Here is a 22,222-nt window from a genome sequence, read left to right as displayed (position 1 = left end):
ACTTAAATCAGTGTTCATGTGTTTAATGGGACAGTTTACAATGAAATTGTTCAGCCAGTTTTGGGGTGCTGCTGCAAGAAATGCTAAACCCGCTTCTTATTCTAGCTGTTAGCACATGCATGTGGGCCACCCAGCTGTCAAAAATAAGATTCGCACTGGCCCTTTAATGACTGGACCGCTCCATTCATTCCACAGGGGAGAACTCACCAACAAAGAACTAGATATGCCAACGTCTAACATAAATACAAAGAGTCACGGGGGGAAAGTGAAGGACACCACGTAGAAAATCGAGATAAAAGACTGTCTATGCTAAGAGTGGATTTAAAATTAAGTAAAGAAGCAGACAGTCCAAGGCTGCTTTCCCGTTCAGCCGCATCTATCTACTTTATTGCAGGGGCTGAGCCCCCGTCAAGGTAGCCGCAGTAGTGGATCACTAAGCGGAAAACAAGGGTTTTTCCTTTCAAAATAAAAGTAAAAGTAGGCCCAGCTACAGTACATCAAAGGTATCTGTATATTAATTCATTCACTCATCACTCAATTATATTATGCTACAATATTTATTACGACTAGTCTTTTTGATTTTTTTATGCTTTTACATTCATTGTAGTTCATTTTAACTGTTGTTTTTACGATTGGATGCATCTTATGATGCATCTTATGATTGGACTTTATAAAATGCCAGTACGCCAACATAAACAAGTTATCAGAGGTTCACTAAAATCTGTTAGGGTATAATGAATATCTTCTTTGTCCTTTATAAATAGACAACTATATAAACGTTAACGAGGGTCAAAGTCGACCATAATGCTTGAAGTTGTGACCGGAAGCGGCCTTCGTGCTGCCGCGCAGCCTCACAGCGGTGCTGCTGACTGGAAACAGGATGCTGTCAGGCCGAAGAGACGCTCTGACCTAACGGAGAGAAACCGCAGCATCATCCTTTGTTTTCTGGAGCTGGATATCCAGGTAAGGACAACTAACTAGCTTAGTTGTGATGTTAACCTGTCTGCATTTCATAGCTGCAATGGCTGAAACGGCACTGACACTTCTGATGAAACGCAGGACCTGTCTTTTTTTCTTCATTAGCAGTCTTGTCGTAACTAAGGCTATTGTTCGGGATAATGCGATCCAGTCAGGCGCTGAGGACAAATCATATAACGTAGCACTTATCCGTTGTTCTGACGAAGCCCTATGAGAGGTGCTGATGTGATTTCGTGTGAGGTTAGGGGTGGTGGTGCAGAGCTAGCTTCCAGCGCAGGAGCACACAGGCATTCCGAGGTGTAACATCCATGGCTGTGCTGCTGTGACGGGGGGGTCGCATTGCATTGCATTGCACTGCACCACCCCCACCACCAGCAGCAGCAGTAGCAACGCGGGGACGCGCGCGCATGCAGGTGTAGTTGGTGTTGTAAACAGCTGGTGACACATGGTATCACAGATAGGGACACCTCTGAATGCTTTGGGGACGTTTGTCTTCCTCCTCCATGTCACAGTGGCTGTAGATATATCTGCAGTATATGATGCTCATGCTAGCTTTGAGGGAGGAAAATATTGTCTTTTGGTGTGCGCACACTCACTTCTCTCTCTCTCTCTCTCCCGCCCCCCCCCCCCTCTCTCTCTCTCTCTCTCACACTCACACACACACACACACACACACACACACACACACACACACACACACACCTTTTCACTTACTTGTAGGCTGTTGATTATGCCTGACCATTTTGTGCTTGTTCCACCCTTTAACCATAAGAAACACTGTCCACTTTCACGCTGTCTTTAGCAGTAGGTGGTTCTTTGGCTAGCTGCAGTTACACGGGAAATTCCACCTGTTAGCTGTAATGTCGTGAAGGACTCTCTAAATGACAACTGTGTGGAGCAGAGTCCGTTTGAATCACCAGACCAAAAAGCCGGACCAGTGTAATCAATGTAACCCAGGGATCATACTGACAGTAGATGGCCCTAAACTTTAAGCACTTGTTCTTAAATTCAGCCAAACAGCCAGTGTTACATCTATGTCAGCGTTTGGGAGCATGGTGTAAATGAGCCTTTATACATTTAGTGCTTCGTGTCCACTTTACTGAAAGGAAACGGGGAGAAAAGGCTGCTGTGGCAACAAGTCGCTGTCAGTATCAGTCCAGTTCAACGGGGTAGAAAAGTGCTATATAAGAACCAGTCCATTGACCAGTTTTAGTGTTGAATCCAAATTTACAATGTGTGCTTCATCATCAGTAAGTATGGAGGAGGTCAGGAAAGTGAGTGGCAAACACGTTGGAGGTTCTGCCATGGTTTAGGGTTGTATTTAACCCAGTAGTGTTAAAATTCATGGAATTACGAAAACTGCAAAGTACCATCAGATTTTAGCTACCGTCTGAAAACTGATTTGTTACAGCTTCATTTTTCAGCCTGTGACCCCAATGATCCCAAACACGCTGCCACTGCGGTAAAAGCATTCATGGATTTAAAAACAAAATCAAACACAAGAAACTCAGTGGAACATCAGTCATGGTGTTATTAGTAGTAATACCAAGTGTTAGCTTTCAAGCTTGTTAACATTGTACAAACTCTGTTATGCAGCGTATATAGAACAGAATAATCCTTTAATTGTCCCACAAGGGGAAATTTGGTTGTAACAGCAACAGAAGAAAAGCACTTATACAAACAGAAACACACAATTTTTACAGAACAAATATTTACATCATGGAATCGATTCAGTAAATCACTGTTACACATTTACCTAGTGAAATATAAAGAAATGAGGAAGGGCTGAAGAGGTTTGAACAGAAATGAAATCACTACTGTTACAATATATACTCTAGAACAGCGGTCCCCAACCCCCGGGCCTCGGACCGGTACCGGTCCGTGAGTCGTTTGGTACCGGGCCGCGAGAGTTGAGGCTCAGGTGTGAAATGTCTGGTTTTCAGGGTTTTTATCGGTTTCCAGCGTTATTTTGTTATTGTTTTTATCGTTAACTCGGTTTTCCTGGGTCTTTTCACTGTGTTATGAATAAATTTTCTGTTTTTTGGTACCGGTACTAGTTTTATTTTTTTGTATTTATCCGTGACACATTAAAGGCCGGTCCATGAAAAAAAAGTCGGTCCGTAGCGCAAAAAAGGTTGGAGACCGCTGGTCTAGTACATGTGCTCAGCTTAAAAATCACAGCCAACAGTACAACAGTGCTTTTTACATTATGGGTAAGTTTACATTCATTAAGCTTGTCACAGAGCAGCAGCTCACCGTCTGCTCTCTGGGCATCATTCCTGCATCTTATAGTCATTTAGGGCAGCAAATAAGTCTTGATCACATAGAGTTTTGTGTGAAACTGTACACAGAATACAGTTTAGTATATAAGATACAGACCAAAAACAATGTCTCTGTATTTTCAGACTGAATAGTACAGTTCATAGTGCAGTGTTTCCCACACAGACATTACTGGGCAGGAACCCCAGGTATGCTTTATGATTTCATTTTTTCATCCTTCTGAGAAAACAGCACCATCAGTTTCCTTATAGGCCAAATTTTTAAGCCCCGTCACTGCTGGACAGGCTCTCATCTTATAGTCAGATGGACTCTGCTGCCATGGACTGATTCTGGCAGCAGTAGTCAGTGCTTGTACTTGGAAGGTCACTGTCCACAAGCTGCAGGTGGGAGACTGGTTCATGCATTGCTAAGCTGTAGTTCAGTGAGGCTAAAGAAAGTTGCTGCTAACTCCAGGTCAGGATGTTGAAGATTGAGTTTTTGTCATTCAGATTAGACAAAGTTTAATCTGTGAAAATCCCAGGCTCTTTCGTCTCCAGCACTTTTCTGCTCTTAGTAACCAAAGTGTGAAAACTGCAGGGGTCAGCAATAACCAGCACGAGTGCGCATCACAGAACTGTTCGTGTTTTGAAGGTTCAAAGTATCTTTACATGAAATGTGAAACACTTTACTTCCAAAATGTCTGAATGTGAAGGACACGTGTCTCACCTTTGTAAATGATGCTGTTCCTGTAAGGACTGCCAGCTCTTCAGTCGTGTACGTTATTAACACCAGAGGAAATTACAGTGGTGTGAAAACGTGTTTGCAAGCTTCCTGAATTCCTGTTTTTTGTATGTTTGTCACACTTCAGTGTTTCAGAGTATCAAGCAAATGTAAACGTTAGACAAAGACAATATAAGTTCCATGTTTTCGCCATTTGTGGATAAATGGCTCGTACTGTGTTTGGCTGAAGTTACACAGCTTTAGCCTTTTCAGACTCAGACCTGAGGGTTGTTTCTCATTTGTTCCTGAATTTTCTTGGATCACCTTATTCTTGATCGAGAACAGGTGTGGCAGTAATCAGCAGCAGCAATGGCCTTTATACATCTAGTGTTTCATGTCCACTTTAAGAAGCCACACTTCCACTGAGTCCATTTCTGATCAGGCTTGAGTGAACACTGTGGTGCAGCTGAAGTACATCTTCATGTCATCTGTTGCTGGGTATTTTAGTCAGGACCACTATAACCAATAGAAAAGGCAGACGTTTTCCATCTGCACCTTCCCAACTTTCCATGTGTATGTACATAGAAAACCAGTTAAAGGGAGAGCAACTATCCTAAAACAGCTATAAGAGACAAGCAGCTTCATACACAGAAGGCTTAAGGTAGCAGTGAAACCACTGGACAACTATTCGAGGAAAACCTTCTGCCCTTCCGTGTGAACGGGAAACCTTGAGGGAGGCCAAGCAGCAGAAAACATGGCCACAGGGAAGCCACTAACTCCTCTGTTTATCCCCAACCAGGAGGTCTGAGTCAGAAGTGAACAATGTTGAATTTGACCAGCGGTTATTGAATCAAATTCTTGCTTTCTTACAGAGTCTAGTTTTTCTTCTCAATGAGCTAAAGTCTGCCTAAAAAAGCAAAAACATGTGTGAAGTGTGTTTGCGTGAAGGCGATGCTTTTTCCGCTTTAAAAGTCAACATCAACATGACTGAAGCTGTTTTTTACAGTGCTGTCATTAACAGTCCTGCACCAGTATTAAGTTAGTTTTCTCACTGTGTGCTCAGCAGTTAACAAGTAGTGTAACTTCCACTCTTCATTCAGATCACTGCTACATTGAGCCAGCATCAAAGAAGCAAGAAGAAAGATGGAAGAGCCCTTTATAAAACCTGACCTTTGCTTTGGTAACACTGCAGAGCTCTCACCTTGCGCTCCCTCTTCATCCTGTGCACACTTAAGTGATGCAATAACCTTTTAAATTTGTCTGGGCAGTCAGTTGCACAGTCTTTGCTTTGTTGTAGAAACAAGCCTAGAGTTTAGTGCTTCCAGCTTCGACTGAGATGTAGATTGAGGAAGTTTTACCTGAGAGCCACAGGTGTCCTTGCTCATAGTGCACAGCTTCTGTCTGTAGCCTTTATGAATTCTGCTGTGAATGATTTAGTCAGGCTGTTTCTCTGCTCTAGCTGGAGCTTTAGATTGCAGTTACCAGGAACAGCTGACAGGGATTTAATCAAATGCATGAGATGATGGGTTCCCAGGTATCTGTGAAGTTACAGACGTCATGTATTAGCAGTTATTGAAAAGTGTTTTCTTTTTTCCAAAGACAGTGCTGCTGCTTCTTCTTCTTTAGAATCAGTTCAGACAATCAGGCTAAACCTACTGCAGCAATGACTTGACCCCTTTAGAAGGAGCACATTCAAATGATGGAGGTAAATGAAGCAAACTGCAGCGACCGCAGTGAAGGCAGGGCTTACTCAGGATGTGACACTACCCAACACTGGAGCGTGCATTGCTGTGCTAAGGGACATTTCCAATAAAGTTTACTGTACAACCAGCTCTGCTATCAGTGGTGACATACAGAGAGCTGTGCAGAGTAACTGTGAAACAGCACCGACTCTGAATTTGTACTCACCCATGTAAATGATCACCAGTGTCCAGTATTTTTACATTTGGGGCGGTCGTTGTGTCCTTGGGCGAGAGACTTCACCCGTTGCCTACTGGTGGTGGTCAGAGGGCCCGGTGGCGCCAGTGTCCGGCAGCCTCGCCTCTGTCAGTGCGCCCCAGGGTGGCTGGGGCTACAATGTAGCTGCCATCACCAGTGTGTGAATGGGTGGATGACTGGTTGTGTAAAGCGCTTTGGGGTCCTTAGGGACTAGTTTTTACCATTTCCAGTGACTCTCAGATTAAACAATAAAAAGCAGAGTGTGCTACTTTGAGCCTCTCCTCTGTTACAGCTCGGCGTCTGTCTGCATTGTGTGTGTTCTGCAGTTTGAACTGAACATTATTAAGGTGTCTGACAGTGAATGAAGAGCTAATCATGGTCTCTTCTTTTTCTTTGCACTGACACATTTTTGGCAGCGCAGTTGTTAGTAGTAGAGCAGGGCGATATGACCCAAAATATTTATCACGATATAGATTTGAAAATTTGCGATAACGATATAACTGACGATATAATTGACACTAGAAAAAATACTTTACAACTCCTCAACTTTATTAGTGCAAAAAAACCCATCAATGTATTTTCTCTTAAACAAGCAGCTGTTTTTTTTATGTGCATTACAGTTATATAAACTTTAACAATGCAAATGTAAATTCTTTGCTGACAGTTTAACCAAAAGGCATTTCCAGTGGAAATTGGCCAACATATCCTCAGCATAACCATGTATAATATCCTCAAAACTGAAAAAGAGGTTATACACACGCAATACGGTAATATTATGTTGAAGCCTACGATAGCCGTAATGCTCCGACAAGCCATCAAGTGGTGCGGGTTCGTAGCTTAGCAAAGTCGTACTAAACATTTGACAGATTTTCGAGCGCCACATAAAATCGTTTCGAGGTCGGTAAACAAAACCAGGATTAATATATAAGGCACACGGGATTATAAGGGGCACTGCCGATTTTCAGAAAAATCAAAGGATTGGAAAATATGGCACACTTAAAATCAAACAACACGGTAATAACGACGGCCCGCTAGCATGCTCTACCAAAAATAGTGTTTTGTTGTGTATCTGACGGACGAAAGCCAAACCAGTTCCACACCACTGAAGTTGCAGCATTTTTACAAACCAGTTCTGGTTCATCCGTTTCATTTAACGATCCGCTTTCGCCCTTGTCATTCTCCGTCACCGCCGTGCCTTTTCCGCCATGTGCGTATGAAAACAAAGGCACTGCGCATGCGCGTTTTACCCATATTCTATCGCGATATTTAATTTTAAAATAAAACAATGTTGTTTTTGTGCATAACAAAAAGTTCACAATTGTGCAGTCAAAATGTAAACTAAAAGACGCTGAGCATAATATGAAAGACAGATTTCACAGCTGCTCTGTTCCCAACTTCTACTGTGTGACTGACAGCCTGGAGTTTGAAATCCTCTTTGTAACCACGTCTCTGAACAGTTGCCATTTGTGTCAATAATTAATTAAATGTGTCAAAAATATTTATTTAATTAATTATTTCCCATTTGTATTTAATTATTGCCACATTTAATTAATTATTTAATGGTGTATTTAATTAATTCATTATGGCAGTCCTGGCGTTCCATAGTAAAGCAGCAACACTGATCCTTTTATTAAAGATGAAAGAATTTAGACAGTTTTTAACTCTCAGTAAACCCACAGTGTTCGTTTGACTTTGGACCCAGAATCTCGTCTGTAAGTCTGACGTCACTGACTTACAGACCGGATAAGATAAAGAAGACATTTAAGCATCTGCACGTTTATTTTCTAGAAATGAAAGCAAGACGAACATAGCAGTGTAAAGGCAGTATCCAATGAAACTGAAGTTTATATTCAGCATTTGTACAGAGGAAAAATAAGGCTTTTTTGCATGTTTTTAGGCCACCAGCTTTTTAGCAGGACAAGCACAGAGATGAGTCCACTGTCAGAGGCCATAAGAAGATCATTTGTAACCTTCACTAAAGCTGTTTCTGTGCTGTGCTGAGCTCTGAAACCTGACTGAAACTCTTCAAATAAACCATTCCTCTGCAGATGATCTGTTAGCTGTTTGACAACTACTCTTTCAAGGATGTTTGATATAAAGGAAGGTTGGAGATTGGCCTATAATTAGCTAAGACTGCTGGGTCTAGAGATGCTTTTTGAGTAAAGGTTTAACTACAGCCAGCTTGAAGGCCTGTGGTACATAGCCGATTAATTTTTAAAACACCTGATGGCTTAGCATTTAGCGTCACAGTGAGACATTTATATATAACCTAACTGTAATCCTGACACTCAAACCACATTTTGAGCCTCAAACATGCCTTCAAACTTGTGGGGACGGCATTTCGTCCCCATTACTGACTGTTAGTCCCGACAAGTATAGTAGCATGTCAATTTTCTGTCCTCACAAAGATGTCTAAATATGTACACACACACACACACACACACACACACACACACACACACACACACACACACAGGACCCAGTCTCTGTAACTATTTTATTACTTTTTTATGACAAACAAATGACAAAGTAACATAATCAGTTGCTTGTCCATTCGCGATGTGGAGTCTTAACTGTTGATCTGATCTGCAGCCTCTGTCAACTTGGCAAAGTGGTTGATTAATGACTTTATGCATGCTGCAGGTTTAGATGAAGTATGTCTGTGAAGGTTCTCAGTCATCCAGGTCATTGTAGTCTAAGGAGCTTGGAAAGAAAAGCGTCTGGACTTCTTTGAGTTGCTTGAAGACGTTTCACCTCTCATCCGAGAAGCTTCTTCAGTTCTAGGGTCACATGTTGGAGAGTCCCAGATTTAAGCCGTGTAGGAGCAACCCACTGAGAGGGACAATGGACCCCCTAATGATCCTCTACCTAATCACATGAGCCAAGGTGTGAAAATGGGTGTAGGTCGTCACAATGGGTTAACGCCCACTCACATCCTGGGCCATCTGACCTCAGAAAATCACATGGTGGGGTGGGGCTAGGTTTCACAATGAGCTCACCCGAAACCTTGGCTGATTGTGCCCTACACCCATATTTGGTTGTAAAGGTGTTGTCGTTGTGCTGTTGTCCACCTCAGTGTGTAAACAAAACAAAAAAACAACGATTGGGAATAATACTTTCTGAAGGGATTTGGATAACAGAATTTAAAAAACAAACAAAAAAAACACAGCGATTGTAGACTTTCATTTCTTTCTTTTTATGATTTTCTTTTATTGTTTATGATGTTTTTTTATATCTTTATTTTAATGGTTTCACCTTGTCCTTTAGTCACAGTGTAATAATATTAGAGACAGCGTTTTACTTTGCAGTTATTTTTGTGTGTATCCATGGAAATAAATCCTCCATGAGCCATCTGTCACATGCTCTCCATGTTGCAGAGACTATGTATGTGCATGAGGCGCACTACCTGTCAAATGTGTGAGCTGATTTTACCTAGGAAGTAGGATCCACACACAGCCTCACTCTCTCTTTGTCTCACACACACACTTGCAGTTGAAGAATACATTAACTCAGCTTCCTTCTTGTACTTGCTGGACTCTTTCAGGTAATTTAAGATTAGAATCTGATGGGTCACATCAGGGCGTCTGGGTGAAAATGAATCCAGGGATGTGTGAGCATCAGGCAGATGAAGTGGGGGAGGGGCTTTTACATGTCTACTCCAATCAGATTAGAGATGTTAAATCTTTCTGCTTTGCCATCCTTGGAAAACATGGCAAGCACTGTCATCAGTCTGTGCTTCAGTTCAGACTGCAATTCATGAATGGATGCTGCAAGTATTCCCTGGTTCAGGGCAACAACAAGTACCACTCCTAGGGATGGGAATCGAGAACTGGTTCTCTACAAGAACGAGTAGTTCAATTTAAGGTTGGGCGACTGGACGAATATATTGAAGATAGGCTGAGCCTTCCGCTGATCGTTTTTACAAGAGTGATTTATTTATTTGCCCATGAGTAAGTTTGCTAAAAATGTTGGTTGAAGCTAAGAGAAGCAGTCAACCGTAAAAATAATAGCGCTGTTTTAACAGCATCCTCTTCCAGCTGCGAACAAATGCAGCAATTCATTTACTCGGGTGGGGCGATCGTGGCTCAAGAGTTGGGAGGTCGCATTGTAATTGGAAGGTTGCCGGTTCGAGCCCCGGCTTTGACAGTTTCGGTTGTTGTGTCCTTGGGCAAGACACTTCACCCGTTGCCTACTGGTGGCTGTGGCTACAATGTAGCTGCCATCACCAGTGTGTGAATGTGTGAGTGAATGGGTGGATGACTGGATATGTAAAGCGCTTTGGGGTCCTTAGGGACTAGTAAAGCGCTATACAAATACAGGCCATTTACCATTTACTCAGACTCATAACAGAAAGAAAGAAAGGAGTTCAGAAAACATATTATTACAAAAAAACCCAAAACACAATGGTGGGGAGGGAAACAAAGAAGAAATGGCTTCTTTTTTCCACTATAACTGTGTTTACAGGCCGTTCCAGTGTTTATGTGTTTTACACACTCGACCAAACAACAAATACAAAATTAAACACAAAGTAAGTTAAAAATGTCTCTGCCAGCGAACATAAAAAGAATCTCTGACGTAAAGTTAAGTCTTTTGTGCGAGTTGGTGCATCTCAAATAAATAAATGAGTAATCCAAAAAGTATCTATGTTAATACTGAAACAAGCAAGATAAGAAGGTGAAATATTCCCTCCAAACAAAACGTACAAATTTGAAACGCGCAAATCAGTCCATACATGATTACATTGCTCTGCCCATCAAAAAGTCTGCATGAATATATCGCCTATCATCGGTTATTGGACTGTCAGTTGGAAACTTTTTACATATCGCCCAAGAACCCAAAGTGAAAGCTGAATGAATGTTAACCCCAACCCAGCAACCAGACACCGAAACTGGGTCTACATATACATGTATATATGTGCGTGTGTGTGTGTGTATACCAGCCAAGGTGTACTCTCAGTGGCAGAGGAACAATATGAAATCGGCACCACCAAGGCAGGAGACGGCGCAATATTGGAAGAGCATATGGGAGAAGGACGCAACTCATAATGGCAATGCTCAGTGGCTAGTGGATCTAAGAGCAGACCACAGCAACCTCCCTGAACAGGGTCCAGTAACCATGCTGGTTGACGAGAGACACCCAGAATGGCTAACCAAAGGCCGGATGGTCCTGATCCTCAAGGACCCCCCAGAAGGGACCGGTCCCCTCCAACTACCGACCAATAACCTGCCTCAGCACCACGTGGAAGCTCCTGTCAGGCATCATAGCTGCTAAGATGAACAGGCACATGGGTCAATACATGAGTACGGCACAGAAAGGGATGGGCAAGAATACCAGAGGCGCAAAACACCAGCTACTGATAGACCAAGCAGTCAGCCTAGACTGCAAGACTAGGCTGACCAGCCTGTGCACTGCCTGGATTGATTGCAAGAAGGCCTATGACTCAATGCCCCACACCTGGATCCTGGAATGCCTAGAACTATATAAGATCAACAGGACCCTAAGAGCCTTCATCAGGAACTTAATGGGGATGTGGCGGACAACACTAGAGGCCAACTTCAAGCCCATAGCACCAGTCATTATCACGTGCAGGATCTACCAAGGAGATGCTCTGTCCCCACTGCTGTTCTGGATAGGCCTGAACCCCCTCAGTGAGATCATTGACAAGACTGGCTACGGATACCGACTACGGAACGGAGCAGTTGTCAGACACCTCCTGTACATGGATGACATCAAGCTGTATGCCAAGAGTGAACGAGACATCGATTCACTGATCCACACTACCAGGCTATACAGCAATGACATTGGAATGTCTTTCGGACTGGAGAAGTGTAGTCGGATGATAATAAAGAGATGGAAGGTAGTCAGAACTGAGGGGATCGAACTACCAGAAGGTAACATTGCAGACATAGAGGACAGTTACAAGTACCTGGGGATCCCGCAGGCAAATGGGAACGATGAAGAGGCCGCTAGAAAGGCTGCAACCACCAAGTACCTGCAGAGGGTCAGGCAAGTCCTGAGGAGTCAGCTGAACTGTAAGAACAAGAAGTCCTGAGGTCAAAATGGGAGACGCCCCCAAGGGTGATGGAGAATGTCCGAGCTAAGGTCCTGTGGGACTTCCAGTTACAGATGGACAAAATGGTGGTGGCTAACCAACCGGATATAGTGGTGGTAGACAAACAGAAGAAGACAGCCGTAGTGATCGATGTAGCGGTTCCCAATGACAGCAACATCAGGAAGAAGGAACACGAGAAATAAAGGGCTCAGAGAAGAACTCGAAAAAATGTGGACAGAGGTGTAACAGCGATCCCAGTGGTAATCGGAGTACTCGGTGCGGTGACTCCCAAACTAGTCGAGTGGCTCCAGCAGATTCCAGGAACAACAATCGGAGATCTCTGTCCAGAAGAGCGCAGTCCTGGGAACAGCTAAGATACTGCGCAGGACCCTCAAGCTCCCAGGCCTCTGGTAGAGGACCCGAGCTTGAAGAGTAGACCGCCCGCATGGGCAAGTGGGGAATTTTTAATTTTTTTAAAATATTCTCATTCAGCAGTCAGCGTACAAGTTATTGAACCTTGCATTGGCCTCTATGCTTATATAGTGACCATTGCAGGGAGAATTCCTCGGCATAGTGGAGGTGGAGCATCCCCACACTGACTCCTGAAATCTGACATGCATGTGTTCATCACGGTGTGTTAGTGCCATTCATTTGGTGAGTTAATAACATTACATAACAGCTTTTTTTAGCAGTGTCTGCAGTACTGTGAGGGAACTGAGGCTGGAGAGTTCATCTGTGTTCTCAGTTAGAGGCCTGTCACAGTATCTGTATAGGACCCACAGCATCTTAGCACATGTGTGCAGGAGATTTGAAATGTACTGTTTACCCTTTATCTACCTCATACCTTTATCTAATAAACTTAAACTAGTGCTAACACTGGTGAATATTGCGAGGATTGTTTTGTTCCAGCTAATGTCTAAATTGCAGAGGAAGATATGCAGATTATTACTATTTATCTTTTTTAGAGGAATCTTGTTTGCTTGTCTTATGTTTAGTTTGCAGTAGGGCTGCATTTTTACTCGTAAAGTGGACTGGTACTTATTGCAGATTAAGGGATTTTTTTGTGTCCAAATTACAGTCCCTAGGGTTTCTCTGTGTCCGTTTCAATGTATATGTGTAGCAGCTGGATTGAGGCCATCAAAACCACAAGTTTTTCACAAGGCTGTCAGTTTATTTGTGGCACAAACCCTGCCTGGATTAACACGTGCTGCTTTGACTTGGCTCTCAGCACTCTAATGTCTCTGATCCCAGTCAGTCTGTATGTACAGAATAGAATAGAAATAGAAATATCCTTTATCGTCCCTCACTGGGGAAATTCAAGTGTTCCAGTAGAAGAGTGACCAGCATGGAGCAAAAATAAGGAATAAGAGACTGTATGGTCTCTTAAGTGAAATTTAAAACATAAGAAAAAAAAATACTTTACTGTTATTAAAAATAGCATACTTGGATTCAAAGAAATGTGCAACGGAGTAGGGTAATTGTTTTTAAAAAGAATGTACAAAATGTGCTGTATATTTGTGCTTAAAAAACCGAGACTTTTTACAGACAATGGAAAAACGAGGGGGCATCCTAGGACAGAGCTGGCCTTCTTGATTAGCTTATCCAGCCACTTCCTCTCAGCTGTAGATATGCTGCTGTTCCAACACACAACACCACAGAAGATGGCTGACGCTACCACAGAGTCAGAAAAGGTCTTCAGCAGCATCCCTTACACTCCAAAAGATCTCAGTCTCCTCAGTAGGTAGTCTGCTCTGACCCTTTCTGTAAAGTGTGCATATATGTTTGGAAGTGTGGCAAAACACGTTCTTGTGAACGTTGTGGCGACTGTGGGTGAATAGTGCAACACAATAGTGACATAACCTGCAAGATACAGTGATAAAACTTTACAGGTGTGTAGAACAAGTTTAAAGAAGAAAGAAGTGCTACAAAATGAGATTACGGGATTAGAAACTTATGTTGAACATAACCTGCTCCCACTCAAGTTATATTCAGACATTTGGTTTAATGTGCCATCTTTTCAGTTGATTCTTTTGTTTCACGTCCAGTATACACTCACCAGCCTGTTTAACTGCTCATTAACACACATATCTAATCAGCCAATCACATGGCAGCAATGTAAATTTGTAGACATGGTCAAACATGGTCATGATGCTGAAGTTCAAACTGAGCGTCATAATGAGGAAGAAATGAGATTTTAAAAAATATCCAAGTTTTTAAAAAAAGGCAGCATAAAAAGTACACACTGTGGGTGCTGTGGGTACTTTAAGTGTTTTTAACACTCAGTTTCACTTTATCTCTTTGTTTGTTAAAACCTCACTGTTCTCTACAGCTGCTGATGGACCAGCAGCAGCACAAGCAACAGTGTCCCATAGATCGGTTGAACCACATTTGGACACTGCCTACAAATGGCAACAGATACCCTCTTCTCATAGATGGGCTGTCCATGGCCCCCTATAGTCTGCCAGCGGAGAACCGTGCTGAGCTCTGAACTCTTATGAATGCATCAGGACCAACTCAGGGTTCAGTGTCTTGCCCAAGAATACTTTAGCATGCAGACTGGAACAGCCAGAGATTGAACCAGCAACCTTCTGAATAATAGATGCTATAGTCTGCTACTCTTCAGTCTCCTCCTAGAAATATCCTGAAAGAAAGAACAAAGAAGAAGGAATCTTTTTATAGCAGTTTCCAAGTTGTTTACTGAGCCACTTAATCTCTGAACAGTAATTTCCGTTGACACGAGTCCAATAAGTTGAGGTGGTGAAGAAAAAGCTGTTCTGTAGAAGTGCTGTGATTAAAGCAGTAGGGTAAGTCTGCTTGTAAGATGTGATCTGTGTCTTTGGTAAACCCATTAGCTCCAGCACACAGCTTATCTTGTCTCCCTTATCTGACCCAGGGCTTCTTCAGCCTTCTATTGCCACTCTTTTTGCTTACTTTCTGCAGGTTTCTTCATGAACCTTGTTAAATTTGCTTGAAAATTGTAGTTTGCTCAAAGAGATGATGCCAGTTTTTGCCTGACTCGGGCAACAATGTGTACAGTAATTGTGTGCTTCATAATTCGCCAAGTCATCAAATGTGTGGAATTTAGCAGACTTATGGTAAGTCTGCAAATTAAATGTTGCAGAATATTAGTCTTACTATACAGTTAGTTCCACAATTTGTTGGTCAGCAACACAGTTTTTGTCACGTTGCCTCTGTCCACCACCACAGTGGATTTTAAAGTGCAGACTTACAGCTTTAATTTGAGATGTTCAACAAAAGATTTGGCTTAACTGTTTATAAATTGCAGCCATTTTTTTCACGGTTCCCCATATTTGGAGCCTCAATGGGACTTGGACAGTTGAGTGGCAAGCATGTCCTGTGCCCTTTGTTATTATCTGAAGTTAAAGAGATATTGGTGCAAATGAGCAAAGCACTCATTGGTCTGAAACAAAAACTGTGTGTGTGAGAGAGAGAGAGCAAAAAATCTGTTAGATTTTACAAAAGAATGGATGAACTGTTCAGCTACAACACAAGGCCTGAAAGAGCACTGCAGAAACTGAGGTGTACAATCACAGATTCATTTCCTTGGTTAAGACAACCAACTTCACAATATCTAACCATGATAAGAAGCCTCTCGAGAAGGCAGGAATGAATGGAAATACAAAGTTTAGGTGAAACAAGCTGAAAACGTCTGGTGTGTAGACTTCATAGGAATCATGTAAAACCTTCACAGTTCTGAGAGGTGAAAAACAGTCTTTGGACAAATTAATCCAAGATGAACTTGTACTAATGTTGGAAAGACAAAAGCACAGAGAAGGAGAGGAACGGTCCATGATCCAAATATCTGTCAAACATAGTGGAGGTAATGTTGTAGTGTTGCCAGTGGAACTCAGCATAGTGTTGATTCATGATGTGAATGCTGATAGAAGCAGAAGCATGAATTGTGATTTGTACAGGGTTTTACTCTTTGCTCGGGTTCAGACTGATGCTTTCCAGGGCTTCTCAGAACAGATGGATACTGACCCCAAATATGCTACAAAAGCAACCCAACAGAGCAGCTTCAGCTACTGAGGACAAAACTAAAGACGAGGACCCGCAAATGGGCAGCAACTGAAGATGGCTGCAGTAAAAGTGTGACAGAACATCGCAAGGAAAGCAGCATTTGGTGATGTCCATGGGTTCAAGACTTCAGGCAGTCAATTTTCACCTAAGTATGGAAAACAATCCTTATATTTGAAATGGTCCTAGTTTGTCCACATAGTTGTCAGCAGTGTTGGTCAAGTTACTTGAAAAAAGTAATCAGTAACTAATTACTGATTACTTCTCCAAAAAAGTAATCCCGTTACTTTACTGATTACTTATTTTCTAAAGTAATTGATTACTTAGTTACTTAGTTACTTTTTAAAAACACGATTTACAACCTGAGTAGGTGATAAAGCGATAGATCTTTCAGCCCAATTCTACTTTTTCTGCATAATCCATCATACAAAATGTAATCAAATGGAAAAGTCTCTTTTTAAAACTTGTTTTATTGGTTTTAATCTTTTAACTTTATGCATCAAGCAAACATTTAATTATATGCAACATTCTCTGACTGGAAGAAATTAGTTTAACATTTAAACCTGTTTTCTGCACATTCCAGCACATAAAATAAAATATTTTTTGTGTTTACACTCAGTCTTTCAAATAGATGCAAGCAAAACACAGCAGAAAATAAATAAAATCAAAGACTCAGCGGTCCTGTTGCTCTATTTTCACCTGTAAAGCAGGAGTGGGGTAGGCGGAGGTTTACCCTGGTGCAGGTGTGCCGCGGTCAGTGGAAGAATCCGCGAGTTTCTCTGTGAGTTTCCCATTACGTCGTTGTGCACTCGGAGCTTGTTTGGGGGGGGGGTTCGGTGTAAAAAGAAGTTTTCTTCCTACGCACAGCGGACACTAATGTTTTTGTCACTTTTTATGGAATCAAACTCAAAGTAAGGTCAGTACTTCCACGCTTTAAACGCTGCACGCTCATACTCTCTCCCACAATCGATATGTGATCCATTGTTGATCTGCACACAGCTGTTGTCACCAACGTCGCACTCGCTTACGTCACTGTCATGAGACATTCTCACAAAAAAATCACGGTTTTAGTAACGCAGTAACGCAGCGTTCCTACGGGAAAGTAACGGTAATCTAATTACCGTTTTTGCAATAGTAATCCCTTACTTTACTCGTTACTTGAAAAAAGTAATCAGATTACACATCTCTGGTTGTCAGCCTCTAACAAGTGGAGAAAATCACTGAAAGACCTAAAAGATGAACCTAACATTTTTGTAAAACCCCTTGAATTAGGCTGCTCGTATTGTTTATTTGATTTCTGATCCATTGTGGTGGCGTTCAGAGGCGAAACTACAACAGCTGGATTTGTGCTGCCTGACCTCAACCCTTCCAGTGCCCCTAGTTTGGGCCCTTGTTGTGGGAATGAGTATCTAAATAGTCTGAAGTTTCAGTATGACGTTTAAACAATTTTTGTACTGTGGTCACATTTCCAGAAGAAATAAATTATTCCGATTTGTTTTTCGTGTAGTGTAGCCTATACATTCTCCTTCCAGCCTCTCTCTCTATTATTAAAAGACGATGTTGCTGCACGTTGCCTCGACAGAGATCTTAGTTATATGAAAATGTAAGAATGCTAACACACACATACTCACGCTCTGCTTGGAAGAGCCGTAATAGGATTAGAGAGAACTGGAAGTGCAACTGGAACAGAGACAGAGAAACGGGGAGGTGACAGAGTGGGTCATCCACAGTGGAGCATATAGTGAGACATGTTATGTTTAGGCTCCAGTCTGGGCAAAGTTGGGTTTCTGGTTAATGTAAACACAAACAGAATCCAATGATTTGCAAATCTCATAAATCTTTATTTTGTTTTATCAAATCTTCGCTGAGAAAATATATAATTGTAAACAGGATGTTTGGAATTTAGCAGCAACACGTGCCAAAAAAGTTGGGATGGGGCAGCAAAATGTTATTTTGTATTAGTAGAGCTCCAAAACTGTGGAACAATTTCAGTGGAATGCAAATAGTGTGAATATCTCATCCTACAAAGTCATACGTTCAGGAGAAATCTCTGTGCATGAGGGGCAAGGCTGAAAATCAGCATTAGATCCCGAATGGTCTTCAAGTCCTCAGGCAGTATTGCATTAAACACAGATGTGATTCTGTGATTAAATCAGTACATGGGCTCAGGAACAGACAGAAATCACTGTCTGTGAACACAGAAGCCATCATCTCTGGACCAAAGCCGGACCTCCAGACCAAAATGGATCGAAACATGGACACTACGTCCTCTAGACTAAAGAGGAGAAGGACCATCCAGCTTGCCATCAGCACTCACTTCAAGAACACCTGTATCTTTGGTGGTGTGGGGGTGCGTTAGTGCCTCTGGAGTTGGCAGTTTTAGAGCAGCATATACTCCCACCCAGATAGATGTGTTTCAGAAAGCACCTTGCTGAGCTGGCCTGTCTGCAGTGCAGGCCTTTAACCACCTGAGAACATTTGGAGCATCATAAAGTGAAAAATATGACAAAGACACAGGACTGCTGAGCAGCTATAATCCTCTATCAGACACGAATGGGACAACATTCCTCTGTCCCAAAAGTCCAGCAGCTGCTCTCCTCGGTTCCCACAAGTTTGTGGAGTGATGTTAAAGAAGAGGAGATGCTACAGAGTGGGAAGCATGACCCTGCCCCAACTGTCTGAGATGTGCTGCTGCCATCAAATTCAAATATTACATATTTTTCTTGAAATTATTTGTTTTCTCAGTTTAAATGTTTGATATGTTTCCTATGTTGAATAGATTGAAAGATTTGTAAATCAGATTTACAGCAAACAGCATTCAAACCTTTTTGGAATTGGAGTTGGCTTACCTCTGTTTTCTCTCCTTTCTGTTGTGTGTCCTGGTCCACTTTCCCCCATCAGCTCACATCACTGTGTGCTTTGCTAATTTGAGCCTCTTTTCCTTTTCCTCCCACACACTCAGCAGGCACTGAGGTGGACAGGCTGCCACAGAGCAGGAGCCCACAGCATTCTTCTTCACATGTGACAGACCCCGATCCTCTTTCAAATTCTATGTTCTCAACATACAGTTAAATCTTCAGGAGCGTTTCCACCAGATGACCTCTGTGTGGGGGTGGGCTCTAAGGCCCCCCTACTGGACAAGAGGGAGCTGCTAAATATAAGGCTGGGGGTGGGGGGTGGGCAAGCAGCTGACTCAAAACACAACTTGGATTTGAGAATTTTAACAGATTTGTTGGTAGTTTGCTAACTAATTTTACAGTACTCTGTTTTCCTTTTGGTCAGCTTCAGTAACTTAGATGAGGAAAAACATCTTTGGGGAAAACAGACTCTGTGGCATGTTGTGGAGAATTTAAAGTCCAAGAGCTGATGAATTAATCATGATATAAATTGTTAAGACGTTCACATCATTCACAGCATCATTACTGCTGCTGTTGTGTTATAAGTCTTTAAAAAAAAAACAAAAAAATGGGGTTGGTGTGGGCTTAATATTGTTATACGTTTTATTCACTTTATATTGTAAGGCAAAAACTCCATAATAAAGAGAAAACCCCAACCAGATGACCCCCTATGAGCAAGCACTTGACGACTGTGGGAAGGAAAAACTCCCTTTTAACAGGAAGAAACCTCCAGCAAAACCAAGGGAGGGACAATTATCTGCCGTGAGCAGTTAGGGGTAAGGGGAGGGGGACGGGACAAAGCTGTTGAAGAGAGCCAGATATTAATAATAACCAATGATTAAATGCAGAGCAGTGTATAAACACAAAGAAACAGCATCATGGGAAGCCCCCAGCAGGCTTAGACCTGTTGAAGTTCATGGTCAGCTAATGCAGCCCTAACTATAAGCTTATTTCTCTGTGTATATCTATCGCTTTGAAGCAGCCTTGGTATCTTTGGGTGGATAGTATGCGTATCAAAAGTTCAGCGGTTTAATCCCCTGTTCCTCCAGCCTGTGTATCAACATGTCTTTGAGTAAGAACCTAAACCCCAAACCGCCCCTCATGCATTGCATGCAATGCAGCATGCTTATATATCAATATGCTGCACAAACAACCTGCCAGAAAACCTGCTACTGCAGTCCACTGCAGAGTTAACAATGTTTTTGACAAACGTTTTTGAGTGTTGCTGACTTTAACGGTGTAGGTGTTCTGTTGTTTTTTCTCCTTCTGAATGTACAGAAGCACTACTGCTGTGTAGTTTTAGTATAGCTAGCAGGTTATTTGGTGGGACTCCAGCTCCCACTGAGTGACCATCTGGACCTCTGAGCTGGTGCATGTACGCCACATACCACTCACACACTCACCACTGTGAGTCACTGATGTAGAACCAATCAGCACAGGCCCAGATGATGTCAGCTAGTAAATGAGGTAGGCTGGGACCAGGAAGAACTAAACTAAGATGACAGCTGGAAGTCAATACTTACAGTAAGTGTAAACTGTAACGTTTTTACACAAACACAATACCTGTGTGTCACCTCCTTTAGCCATGTTTAATTTGTTGTAATTAGGGCTGCCACAAATGATTGTTTTGATAGTCGACTAGTCACTGATTATTTTTGCGATTAGTCGACTAATCAGATCATCATCCATTGGACATAAAACGTACAGCTTATTGCACCAGCAGCATCTGCTCGTATATAACTATCATTATCTTACAGCTTGAAGTGTTTAAGGTCTGTGCTAACTAAAAATAAAGACAAGATGATAGTTTATTAAATTTTAAAGAAATTTGCAGATTGTTTGAGTGAAGTTTAATAAACTCAGCCGTCTGCTCCTTGCTGTCTAAAATATAACAGGACACCGGAGTATATTCTCGAGCATCTCACACTCTAATGAGCCTTGAACCCCGGCTAGCTATCGAGCTGGTGGGTAACAGACGTCTCTGAAAACGTCGGAGCGCTTTTGAAAATATGTGGTGTCTTGATAAACCGAGCAGATATTTATTTGAAGTTTACACAGCTACATTCTCGCCTGAAAATATGTTAAACGTCGGCGAAGTTATGTGACATTAGTGACGTTTGTACTAACTTACAGCCTTTACTTTAAAATATACGCCGTTCAATAGCTGAGCTTAATCTTACAGAGAATGATCAAAGCTCATGTAGAAACAAACAAACAAATGAACAAAAGATTGTCTCCTTCATTTCTGTCAAACAAAGCTGTATGACACGTTTCCAGCTGTTAGTATCATGGTTGCTAGGCAACTTGGGCAGCGCAACGGAGGCTAGACCGTCCCATTTTACGAGCCTCGCACTTCCGGCCTTAGCGGTCTTCGAGTACGCGGCCCTTGAGGATCGTTGAGGCTGCGTACTTTGAGGCTGCGTACTTTAAGGCTGCAGACCCTGAATTGGGATACAGCCCTAGTTTGGCACGATACCGGACACAGCTTCTTCTTCTTCGGAGTTTAACGGCAGCTGGCATAATAATAATAATAATAATAATAATAATAATAGATACTTTATTGATCCCCATGGGGAAATTACTTGTTTTTCTCTGCATTTGACCCATTCACTCAGTGAAGCAGTGGGCAGCCCACTAAGCAGGCGCCCGGGGAGCAGTGTGTAGGGACGGTACCTTGCTCAGGGGTACCTCAGGGTAGCCGTTAAGTGGATTCGAACCGCCGACCTTCCGATCATGGGGCGACCACTTTACCTACTGAGCTATCCCTGTCCCTGCATCCTTGTACATGCAGTGCTGCCATCTTCTGTTTCAGTCCGTTATTACTCTCTTAAATCCTACTACTTATTCCTGCATCTTTTGGGATCTTACAAAGCTTCAAATGACGTGTCGACTATTAAATTAGTCGTCGACGATTTTGATAGTTGACGTAATCGTGGCAGCCCTAGTTGTAATTAACAATACAAATATGAAGTCATACTGTAAGGACTGTTTGGCCTAGTATGACCTCATTGTGAGCTGTGGGTAGACTATCACAGCCATTAGTATGACGCACTGCACGAACTCCTTTCACGTACTTGCATGGAGGCAGTGATGCGTTCCAGTCGAAGCTGAGTCGGGCTGAGGAAAAGCTGCAGTACTCCTTTGCAGCTTTGCAGTTTTTCTTCACACTGAAGAGCCTCACAGAGATGTGATGATGTGAAGAAGCGACATTTTTTCAGTGTGTTGTCAGTCAGGCGTCAGTGTTGACCTGAACTGATATCCAACATTCAGCCAGTGGCTTCTCTACAAGTCTCTGCTTCACAGCTATGTCTCCACTTTGAATTAATTTTAATATTCCTGT

At 42.3% G+C, this 22,222-nt stretch overlaps 1 protein-coding gene across 1 annotated transcript in view; it reads left to right on the top strand.

The window, feature by feature from the left end:
• The first annotated feature begins 857 nt into the window (after window positions 1-857).
• Window positions 858-22,222, top strand: part of fam110b (family with sequence similarity 110 member B) — a 57,116-nt gene continuing 35,751 nt past the window's right edge. Inside the window, exon 1 of the mRNA XM_080861167.1 lies at window positions 858-963. The gene's annotated coding sequence lies outside the window, so the exon portion shown is untranslated. The remainder of the gene's footprint in view (window positions 964-22,222) is intronic.

Source organism: Rhamphochromis sp. 'chilingali' (assembly GCF_963969265.1).
Source record: "Rhamphochromis sp. 'chilingali' genome assembly, chromosome: 16".
NCBI lineage: Eukaryota > Metazoa > Chordata > Actinopteri > Cichliformes > Cichlidae > Rhamphochromis > Rhamphochromis sp. 'chilingali'.
The sequence above is the reverse complement of the archived record's forward strand: the minus strand, read 5'-3'. Positions and strand labels throughout refer to the sequence as shown.